The sequence below is a fragment of the Cololabis saira genome, chromosome 21, assembly GCF_033807715.1.
Source record: "Cololabis saira isolate AMF1-May2022 chromosome 21, fColSai1.1, whole genome shotgun sequence".
NCBI classification, from domain to species: domain Eukaryota; kingdom Metazoa; phylum Chordata; class Actinopteri; order Beloniformes; family Belonidae; genus Cololabis; species Cololabis saira.
In genome coordinates this window covers 14,898,589-14,910,766 of record NC_084607.1, presented here as the reverse complement: position 1 = coordinate 14,910,766, position 12,178 = coordinate 14,898,589, and the positions used below count along the sequence as shown (strand labels likewise).

General features: G+C 39.7%; 1 protein-coding gene across 1 annotated transcript in view; it reads right to left on the bottom strand.

Annotated features, from left to right (window-relative positions):
- elfn1a (extracellular leucine-rich repeat and fibronectin type III domain containing 1a) overlaps positions 1–12,178 on the bottom strand; it is an 83,319-nt gene that overhangs the window by 19,389 nt on the left and 51,752 nt on the right. Inside the window, exon 2 of the mRNA XM_061712336.1 lies at positions 6,337–6,427. The gene's annotated coding sequence lies outside the window, so the exon portion shown is untranslated. The remainder of the gene's footprint in view (positions 1–6,336; positions 6,428–12,178) is intronic.

The following is a 12,178-nucleotide window of genomic DNA, read 5'->3' as shown; positions in this document are numbered from 1 at the left end:
TACTAATCCAATGCTAAGCTCCAAGCAAACGGGCTAATGTCTTCCAAAATGAAATGGAAATGAAAGAAAAGACATGATAAAGATGAAGTGAAGCCTTTAAAAACAGTAAAGGATGGCTCTCGTTTTTAATCCTACTCCGTAGGCGCCCGACCAAAGCTTCACTTATCTCGTCGCTCGAGGTTTGCACTGGTGAAAGCAGTGGATGGAGGCACAATGTTTTCAAATGGTTTGAAAGTCTCATTCATATCAACAAAACTGCTCAAAGAAATTTCTTCAAATCAAGAGAAAAAGAAATCACTTAGACACAACACAAGTGTGATCCGAATTTACAAATGACGATGGTCAAAGTTAAGAGCATGTAAATGACCTCCTCCTTGTGCTAGAGTTGTTGTTTTTCCCATAAGTCAGTGATTTATAGTTTATGTTTCAGTTAAGTTTTTGTGCCTAAATCCCAGATGAGACAATATGCTGAGTCTCGGTCTGCATTACTGAATGAATGGCATATAATAAGAGGGAAAACCGAACTGTCATGATATGAGAGAAATACCCTGTCGCATAGAGAAAGGTGCCGCAGCGTTTTATCGGCACAGTGGAAAAAAGTCATTATGGATTCTGTAATGAATGGTTTAGAGTTGTCCGTCAAAGCCGCGCTGCCATCTTTTAGCCTCAGTTCTCCATGATTTATTTTCTTACAGTGAGGTTGTAACCTGGTTTCTCAAGTATATCTTCATTTGCAGAAGGCAGTATTTTATTAAAGTAATCAAGATTCAATGTTGAGCATGTTGACTCTTTTTAGCTTTCGTTAATCAGTGGGATTAGCAAGCAAAGGTTCTATATATTAACACATAAAACATGATATGTTGCACATGTGCATACAAGTATTTATGAAGAAGTTTACACTAATTTGCATCACCTAAATACTGTGCCTTAACAAGACTGATTCTCCTGAATTTCGAAATAATACTTATAAATGAATGTTTATTAATATGAAGTTAGACCCAAAACATGTGACTGCATGTGAACAGTCTCAGATCGCCAATAAAATTACCTTGACTTTCTTCCACAGGCCACAACTGCATTAAGGTTAATGTCAAAGGGCCAGTTGTACAAAGACCACAAGACTATTTTAATGTATCTACTTAAGAAAAAAAAAATCATATCACATAATTGCCTCAGCACTGCACTATTAATAATAGATATGCAATTATTACTATTGTAGAAAAATACTGGCTTTTCTCCATTTGGCAGAAACACACTGTTGCTTCCTTTCCGTCTTTAAATTGCCTTCTGTCTTTGTTAAGTCTTTCTTTTCCTGAACATTTTTGTTTTGAATCCATGACTTGTCTACAAAACTGTTATGGGAAATAGCTTAATTTGAGAGACATCCCGTGGTTATGTGTCATTATGGTACAGTTAAGCAAAATAAAGATGTATTGTGGGACAAACTAAACAGCATTGCAAAGTAAGTACATAATTATCTTTGTATATTGCTGTAGTCCAGATGAAATGAGCTCAGATTTAGCCTCGAGTTTGACTTGAGACTTGAGACTTGACAAGCTCAAATTCATATATCCTTATTCCCTGAATGAGGGGAAATTTCTTTGCATAAATAAGAAAAACTAACACTGTTTTAAGATAATTTTTTGCTCCTTTTTGGAAAAGAAATAATTTTGGAAACAAAAAAAGGTCAGGTTTTTAGTAGATTATTAACTCCAAGAGTCTGAGTCATGCTGACTTTTGCTTTTCATATAACTTCCTGTTTACCTTGCCTAGAAGTTACTTCCTCCTCTCAACTAATTGAATATCATTAAGTTCCTGCTTTTAGTGACACATCTTAGTGTTTAACACTGCAATTTGTTATTTATTCTACGACTTGTTTTATTAAACTCTTCCAATCTTTTTATGACTCTTATTAAATTTACTTTAAACTAAAACTAGGCTTTCAGAGAGCTTTTTCCCTCAATTAGATTTTATAGACAGGATTTCATCAATCTATCCTTACTGACAGGCTATGTGCTTCATTGAGGATGATGTGATTAAACTTCATTTTGGTCCAGGAGCGTTAGCCAGAACAAGATCTATGCCCAATACCCCCTTCATTCCTAAAATTGTCTAAAAGAAGCAATGGCAAAAACACTGCACAATGCCTTCAGTGTGTTATCTGGACCCGCATGAAGCCAGTCTTGAACCAGTATTCCTTGGTGTTCCACAGGACTCTGTACTACGACAGATACCTTTCACTTTATAATAATCATCTGCTTTTTTATGATGACTCCTTGCAGTGCAAGATTCTTTGTGAATCGCTGCTATACGAATAAAAACAAAATACATTGAAAAATCTGATGCCAACAGAAAGTCAATAAGTGGGTTTTTATTCCTTGTTCGGTAGCAGGATAGTAATAATGAGTCTCACACTCTTCGAAGAAGGTCTGGCGTCATCAGAATCTTGAGAGATCAACCATCGTCGGTTCTCTCTAGTATTCGAGTAGTTGTTTTCAGCTACTATCAAAAAGAAGAGAGCTGTCCATTCATTTCGAGTGTTTCTGTATTGGTGTCGCCGTCAGAATCACAAAACTTTACTGATTCCTGAAGCACAATCGCTTCTGTAGCAAAGTTCACTTTTTCTTCCCTATGAATGCTTCATAGTTATGCAAAACAGAGGCTGTAGCAAGTCTTTGAAGAGTATGCTGCCGGCTCTTCCCAGTCAGGGTCCAGTAGGTTTGGATCAAATTTAACTGTTGATAGTTATTTTCATTTTTTTTCTCCTGTCTGGCACGTTTCTGTTATTCTCAAGGGTCTCCGATTCATGAGTAAATACAGCTTTTTTCCATCGTCCGCTGCGTGATGCTCATGTATCAATTGTATCACAAGTGTTTGTGCTAAAATACAATTATAGGCATTATCAAAATTATAGGTGGAAGCATTTCGGTCCTGGATAGCTCAGTGGGTTGAGCGGGTGCCCTTTACAGAGGCTGTTGCGCTCGAGCAGGTGGCGTAGGTTTGAGTCCCTGCCTTCCCCCATCTCTCTCTTCCTGTTGTTCGTCTGCCTATTTTCAATAAAGTGCCACAAAATCTTTAAAAAGAAATCTCTGCTGCCCCTTGCAGTGACACTATGTAAGCAAAGGGATCACAAATGATGGTGTATTTGGGCTGGTAACACCCTGAGCATATCTAGTGGATGAGTTTAGTCCTGGAAAATGCAGCAATGCATAAAACCAGCAGCCCCGCTAATGACTTACATCACAACATAAATCATTAATCAACATGTGTAAACTACCCTCTTAATCTTTTAATTATGCATGACACTTTCGTGGAGGATGTGGTATGTTACATCAATTTTGCATTAAGAAAACAACAAGAAAAGACAAGATTTTTATAGACTTTATGCGCATTATGACCTAAGCCACAAATGACAATGACATCAACTGAAAGCTATTGTGTTTCCATCCGTCAGGAGCTGCACATCCACCGCAACCAGAGCGAGGTTTCACAGGTCAAACTTTCATTGATGGATTGAGCGAATAACGGCAAAGGGTTACATTGCTTTGATGAGGAAGGAGCCAAATAATTGCCAACCATAAGGATGTTTTATAATCACGTTACGTGACCAATTTAAGACTCCCTGGGGATCCATGTCTCTCACAGGCTGATCCATGATGCTCTTTACAGTAATCCATTCAAATAACTCTTCCTCAGTCTCATCGATTAGGAATCGCGGTTGATGGAGGAGCTTGGACTTTACAGCTTGATGGGGTTAAAGCTATTGTGACTTAGACGGAGGGACGCTCATTCCAGTATTCAATGACTATTTTGAAACATGAAACACAACTTTTGTCTTGATTTTAAAATTAAAAAACACTGTACTTGTAGAAAATGATGATAAGAAATAAGTGAAGCATATCATAAAATAATGAAGCAAAAAATATAGAATACAATGAAATAAAATTAGACAGAAACTTTGAAGAGTACATAAAACAAATAAATATATGCATGTAGTTGTCAAGAACTCAAAAGCCCATCAAGCCGACATGTTAAACTGTCTATCTGTCTGGAAATGTCGCACTACACATGTGCAGCTGTTTTGGTGAGGTTCTGCTGAAGGAGCAGGGAGTAAAGCTAACTTTGATTGACATACGGTGGGCGTGTTCCAGTCGGCTTGCTGAGCAACGTGGTTGCGACCCGTACGAAGAAAAAACGGACTTCAAAACTTCAAACCCGGTCCTGTCAGTAGCTCTTTTGCCAACACAACAAATCAAAATACCCCCATGTGTTCGAAGGTGGTATTGCTACATACACACAAGTGGCAATTACTAGTTTCTAGGGCTGGGCGATATATCGAGATTTTAATATATATCGATATATTTTCAAACAGGATATGGTACGAGACAATATCGTTTATATCGATTTAAAAAAAAAATAATAATTATTATTTTTTTTTTTACTTTTTTTTTTTAAATGATTTTGATATAGCTTATTTTGTGACAAATTGACTTGAATGTTTTATTTGAGATTTGCACAAATGTTTTGTTATTTGCACAACTGTCAGTCTCAGTGGAAAAGTCTGCCTGTTACTGTCTACATTGTATTAATTGCACAGTGTATTTTAATTTAATTGTTATGCAGGAAAGGGATATTTGTTTTATTTTATTCAAGAAGCATTTTTATTCTATATATGCAGGCAGTTTATTTTTATTTCATTTGTTTTATACATGTTGATATTGTGCAGACCTCTGTTAATAAAGGAACCTGTGTGACATTTGGCACAAGGCTTTGTATTAAAACTGACTGTTTTTTTAAGGGTTTGCCTCAGAAAAAAATGAAGCTAACAGAGATGCTAACAGAGATGCTAACAGAGATGCTATGCTATAATGCTTTGGGGGAAACCCCAATTAAGGCACAGAAAAAATATCGAGATATATATCGAGTATCGCCATTTAGCTAGAAAATATCGAGATATGACTTTTGGTCCATATCGCCCAGCCCTACTAGTTTCCTTGGTAACAGTTTTGGTGTATGTGGAGATTGTACTACACCATAAGTGAGAGCACAAGTGGTTTCATTAACCTTCCCATGATTTCTTGTCTGCGTCATCCTAAAAAGAAAATAAGAACAAAGTGAAAAAAAAAAAAAAAAAGGAAAGGACTTTTAAAGCTGCTTGTGACCCACCTTCAGTGGTCTTCAACCCCGGTCCTCAGGACCCCCTGTCCTGTATGTTTTAGATGTGTCCCTGCTTCAACACACCCTGATACAAATGACTGTCATTAGGAGACTTGTGAAGACCTTGATGACAAGCTGATGACAAGCATTAATTAGAATCAGGTGTGTTGATGCAATCTAAAACATGCAGGGCAGGGGGTCGTGAGGACCAGTTCACCGCCTTACAGCATTCAGATCCAGCTAGAGTTATTACAACTAAAAGCACGGAAAGGAAGTATCACCTCGGTTCAACAGCAACCAATTATTTTGATTGCAGTCGAATGTCATGACCAAAGCCTTCGGGAAGCCACAGCGCACCCCTCTTCTGCTTTGTGTTCAATGACAGACAAGCGGAGTAAGTATAGAGTCGGCTGAGCTGAAAGGTTGCGCAGGTTACAAAAATATATTACAAGAAAAGGAATCAGTGATGATTCACAGGGTCACATCGTTCATGCGAGGGTCACTTAATTAGCACTAATTGTTCAGTTTGCACATGCTCCTTTTGCCATTGTTGTCACATCAACCTGGAGAAATACCCATTAAAGCGAAACAAAAGTCAGACCTAAGAAAGTATATTTCTAACTGCAAAGAAGACATGCAAATTTCACTTTTAAAAGCTTTGTTTGGTTCACTCTTGTGCTGCACTTAACCATTATTTTATTTTCCTGAAAATGACAGCAAAGGCACATCCTGAGTTCCTGTTTCTTATCATAATAGCGAAAAAAAAAAAAAAATGTCTCTTTCAAAATGAATTGCTCTGAAAAGTTGTTTTTTTGGGGGGGAGGGGGGGTGATATACTGTAATCACAGTGGAAAAGCCTATGAAAGAAACTATTATAAAAACTAAGTATATTTCAGTAAAATGGTCATTTGTTACGTAAGCACATTAAGCACCAGACAAAATACAAAGATGGAGACATGAGAACTTGAACACATCATAGATCCACTGAGGGACGTTGGTGCTGTCCACCCTCAGGTTGGCATGTCCTCTGAGTGACTTGCCTTTGGCTCTGTACTGTTCTTGTCATGTGTATTGACCAGTGGATTAGCGACGTGATCCTCTTAGGGAGCGTTTGCTCATGAAAAGCTTCAGCTAAGTCAACACACACATGCACAGCTGTAGTAAAACACCTGCACTTACCGGAGTAATCTAGTTTGAAATCCTCAGAGTGGGAACGCATCCCTGGTGGCCTCCAGCAGCGCAGATGTTCTCAGACTTCTCTCGTTGAACTCTAAGAAAGAATAAATGACAGATGACATGAACATTTTCTGCTTGTTTAGAAAAAGTCTGGGTTCAGTTTGTGATTGATTTAAGGTGTCTATGCCAGGTAAAGCTTAAAGACAGCAGATTAAATTCATCTACACATGTAGACCAATGTGAATGATGGTTATAATGAAATAAGTTCTTCCTCAGCGGATAACCTGTTGGCACTGCAGTGGCCAAAATGAATTCAGTAAAATGTTTTGTTTTCCCCTGGGTTTTTATTTATTTTCAGGAATGGGAAGCCTCTCATTAACCTTATCTAACAAACACAAGCTAATGAAACCCACAGTTTCAGTCTCTGGTCTTGCCAAAGTTGGTTTTACTAATTAATCAAACATGAGCCCACTTTTCCATCGTCTTAATGGCTCCCTATAAAGTGAGTGAGAATGCACACACTGCCCAGGAGGGACTCTACTTTGGCACATCTTTCACACATTTTCATTTGGGCTTGAAGTCACAGCACAGAAAAAGCATCACACAAAGAGAAGGAAGACGTTTTGTATTCACAATGTTGAGCTTAATAGAGATGTAACGTGATTTCTTCATTTTGTTTTTTGTTGCCTATTTTTCATCCTCAGCATTATGCTTCTGTTCGCAGTCACTACACAATGCAGCAATGCAAGGCGGCAGTCTTCCCCGCCCACATGCATATTAATGTCTGCTCTACACAAGCTCCAAATCACAGCACAGCAAGTATTCATAGCGCTTCTTTTCCAAATGAAACAATTTGGATCACAAGGGATAAGAGCACCAGGGTGTCTGACATGTGGTACCAGATGAAAAGCACAGACAAAATCCAGTCTGTAACAATCTGTAATGGAAATCTGCAAAACTTCTAGATTTTCAGTAAATGAGAAGACAATAGATAATGTGATTCAATTATCTGCTAAGTCTGCTTTACATTCCAGTGAAAGGGGTGATGGTTAATTTGCCCCCCAAGACAGCTGCATTTCAGCAAAGACCCATGAGAGCGAAAAGCAGCGGAACCAAGAGAAAAGAGGAATTTTGGGAGTCTTCAGCTATGTCCTTTTAATTACTCATCATAAAGACTCCATTTAGCTGTTCAATGACTCATTTCACGGCATCAAACAGGCATGGGAAGCTCTCCGTCCTTGGCAGGGTCAGACCTGCAGCTGCCCCTGCTGCCATGTTACAATTAAGAGCGATCTTTTTTTTTCCTACTGCACACTGGGTTTTATCAGGCTGGTTTCTCTGGAATTTTCCCCCAAAAAGACATCCACACACGAATGTCATATCACTACATCTAGACCAAAATGTCACTCCAAAAGGGGGATTCTGTGCTCATTATAAGGGAGAAATATAATTAATCCTCATGAATGTTGCAGTGTATCGGATAAAAGCAGGTTTTTTGATGTACTGGCACCAATGGTCTCGTACTGTATGCAAATCACAGCTTCACACAGTTGAATTGCCAGCAAGGACCCTCCTAAAGCTCCCATCTACAACAGCAACTACATTTTTTAATTTGCCCGAGCAACATACTGAAACGGGAGCTGACACAAAGGTTTTCAATCCCTCAAGGCCTCGACGGTTGCTCTGGTAATCAATCGTCAAATTAATTTCTTTGAATTGTATGAATTGAATGAAATATAAAGAATTTTTTTTTTTTAAGTATAAACACACAAAATCTACAATCCTGCACGGTGTGGGGTCCAGGGCTACAGACGTGGACAGATTTGTCGGTACCTACAATGTTCAATGAAATAACGTGACAAACTATTAGGTTCCCTCATATTTCATTGAACGACCTTTGGAGACAGTTTCTGCAATCGAGTGATTGCTGTAGCTCTCAGTGAGACTTCTGCACTTGGACAGGTATTTTTTTTCCTCTGAGGAGCAAACCACTCCAGCTGTCTCAGGTTCTAAGTTTCAGGATCAGGTTTACGATTTAGATCAGGGCTTATAGAAGGCCCCTTCAGAATAGTCAAAGTTTTGTTCTATGGTATTCTTGGCTGTTTTTAGTCATGTCTTTTTAGGTCATTATCGTGTTGTAGGGCCATTGGCCTGCAACTGAGACTAAGCTTGCATATGACATGCCATGTAACTTGCCAAAAAGCTCCAGGTTTTCTCTCATCTACCCCAAAGACATTCTCCAAGAAGCTTCGTGGCTCCCCCACACTCGTCCGCTTCGGTGGCCCGACATTGATGTACCTTGACCTCACCCTGAATCTCTTTGGAGGTCCTTTCAGTCATACATGCTTTTGGCTCAGAAAAGGCTAAATAAATGTTGCAGTACTGCTTTACACTAAACACTTGGGTTTCTATGGCGCTGTGAATGCTTTCTTTATTTTTTTGTTTTGAAATCGTCTCTCCGTGATGTCATAGACAGCTGACTTCCATATATGGCCAAGGCAGTGCCCATCCACACGATCAACACCTTCAGTTGTCACTTTAACAACAGAGCTTGCAACTGTTCTCCATCCCGGCGGATCTGCTAGCAGCTCTTACCAGGCATTTTGCTTTCGTCTCCAAGGTATCTTGTAAGAAATGTGTTTTTGTTTGCGAGTCAGCCGACCGTGGCCACTAATGGAAAGGATCTGACTGTCGGCAGCAGCGGTACACATTCTTATTAGAGGTATAAGGTGCCCATCAGGAAGCGTCCAGGAAATCAACCAATCAGAAAACACTTCAGCCTCTCCTTATACAGCTCATTCTTTGGTTTTGAGGAAGGTTTTTGGAGTTATTTTGGCCTTAAAGCTACTCAAGAATAACTACATTATTATTGAGAGCTGCATATGAGCATAATATGGAGATTTAATATCCCAATCCAGAAACAAGCTTCTACAGATTGCTAAACTGCAAACTTAACAGTGACACTGAGGGGTTACCTGTCATTTGTCACCTATGGTGTTTTCATGAAGAACCAATATGGAGAGACACACTAAGACTGTGTTGGCAACTGCGAAAAGGAATTTTGCGAAACAGCATCAGTGTGAAGGGATTTTCCTGCTCAGAGAAGCTGTTTTGCATCGTCTGCCCTTGTAATACAAAGGCTGTTATTATCCCCGTGAGGACAAAACAACAAACCTACATTTGTTTGGGGTCAAGTTTCAGCCTCCACTGCTAACTTGTTATCCTGCAACATTATTGATTCTGGATGCACTAGTTCGCTTTTATATTTAGAGTGCTTCACAGTGTTCTCAGCGCTGTAGGTGAAAATGGGGTAAGGCTCTATTGCTCCTGGGCACCCATCTGCCAGATGGTTCGGAGTCCAAGTCGCTCACAAGCTGAAAATCACTGAATCCACTGTGCAAACTTGCACGTCTCAGGCCACAGTCAGGAAATGTAAATGAAGGTAGAGTATGGCTTTGGGGATTTTCCACTCCATATGAAAGTGTGTATGGAATTCTAAAATTAGAATAAATGCTATTACGCTGCACATTTCAGAATCAAATCACTAATTTACATCTTCAGATACATTTCCTATTTCAAAGTACTTTTTTTTTATAATGACATCTGACAAAATATTGGGTGTTTTCTTCTGGAACTAATAATATGCAAAAATATGAAATATTTAACACTCCCTTCCTATGAAATAGAAACTAATGAATACAGAGAAGAAGTGCTTCCCTCTTCTCAAAAGACATCATGTCACTACATAAATAGTTTCATCTTTTATGTTTCTTTTCATGATTCAAAATGAATGCGAGGATGTGTCAGGTTGCAACAATGGAGGGAGGGGTGCAGGGCGGATGGGGGCGAAGGCGGCGAGGTGTTTTACGCTCAACATGGTCTTGAGGAGCTGGGACTTCTGGCACCTGTCCATGATGCTGACCCAGAGCATTGAAAGGTTGGGCATTTGCACCAATCTGACCGATCCTGCTCAGCTGCTGAGGTGTGGTGGAGTGCACATGGACGCAAGGACAAAAATAGCTTGCTGTGTTCCGCGGCTTGATGCAGCTGTTCAGAATCTAAATCACTGCCAAGTGGTTCTGACCCACATCAACTAACTGTGAAGTGATTCATTACAACCTTTAATTTCACATCAAAATGAGGGTAAGGACATACATCCAAGAGCCATGGTGGCTTCATAATTACTAATAACACCTTGGAGCCACAGGTTTTTACTGCCAAACCGATGACAGCTACCCACCGGATGCTCATGCTCCACTGCACGCCATTTTCAATGTCTTTTCTTGATACTTTCCTGGCTGTCACTCTGCCTACGTCATATAGTCTGTTCCTTTGATATACTACGTCTATCCATTGGCATTCAGAGGCAGTTTCTTCTGCGTCCGTTGGTCTGCCTCCTGGAAATCAAAATCGGATCCAGCGGAACCAGACTAATTCTTTGCATCAAAGAGGAAGAAAGCTGGCTATGCCTCAGGAGGACGTTGTAATAACACTCGACTTTGCAACGTGTTTCTAGGTGTTTTTCCTCATTTTTACTTTGACAACAACTGTGTTGAATCTGATATATTCAGCAAAGTGGTGACCCGAAAATCAAACCATCTTCTCCTACCTTCTTTCCTCTTCTACAAGGAGAAAATTGATTTTGCTGCATCTATTCATTAAAGAAGAAGCCTGTAGTTAAAACGACCGTAGGTCTTATATTAGATGGATAGAAGTGTAAACTTTACACCAAAATAAGATGAAGTTCAGCAGTTTTGAGTTAAAACAAAATATGTGGTTGCAGAAAACTATAAGGCCTTGGGGAAAACGGAGCGATGTCCAATAAATTATTATACGAAAATATATATAAAAAAAAAATAATGCTTTTTTTAAGCTTTTGACAAGACTTAAAGATGTCAGTCCACTTATTTGATAGTGTGACTCAGGGCCCACCAGAAAAAACAAGAGATTTTTAATTTAACTACACAAAAAACTAAAAAAAGTGTTAAAAGTACTGTTTTGTACAGGCATCTCCCTGAGCCACTGCCACCTTGTCACAAGTCCCTACAAGTAGACGAAAAAGTAGTCGACTTTTACAGATCGTGGCAAACAGTTAGAGAGTAGTATTTTTTATACACCTATTGTGCACACAAAGTGAAAATGACCTCAGCTTCTGCAGTGACTCCTAGCGGTTGGGGGTGTAATTACAGAGCGACGCAAACAGTAACACATGAGTAGAACCACCAGAGACAACGTAAGCACTGTGCATAGCCTACATGTCTTGCTGCTACGCTGAGGTATAAATGAAGTTTTAAAGGAGCATGAGGCTCCTTTTAAGAAATGAGACTCTCTAGCGCCACCCTTCACCACGACGGCCGTTGGGGGTACTGCAGCCAACAGTGAAGCCGACAAGGGAGAACGGGGAGAACGCGCATGCATGTGACGTCACATCCGCAGCCCAGCGCGGGAAATTTGGGCCCGAATTGCAGCACATTTTGCAGCACACAGTCTGTTCAAGGCAAAGGAGAGATACGGTAGAGGGCTCATTCTTTTGGGTTTGGAACGCTTCATCTGACATTATTACTAGAAAACTTAAAACGTATACGAATTTTTTCATAAATCCTGCCTCAATCCTGCCTCATGCTCCTTTTAAAGGGAAAGTTCCGTTTTTTACAACCTGGACCTTATTTCTGGCATTTTTTATGGTCGTATACTCACCCAGAAAAGTTTGTCATTTGGAGTCCTTCGGAAGATATTAGGAGTTTTGTGCGAGCCGCTTCTCCATATAATGGTAGCGAATGGGGGCACAGCGGGACACAGACGATGCAGCGTCTAAATAACACATTATTGCCGCGAAACTCGTTCA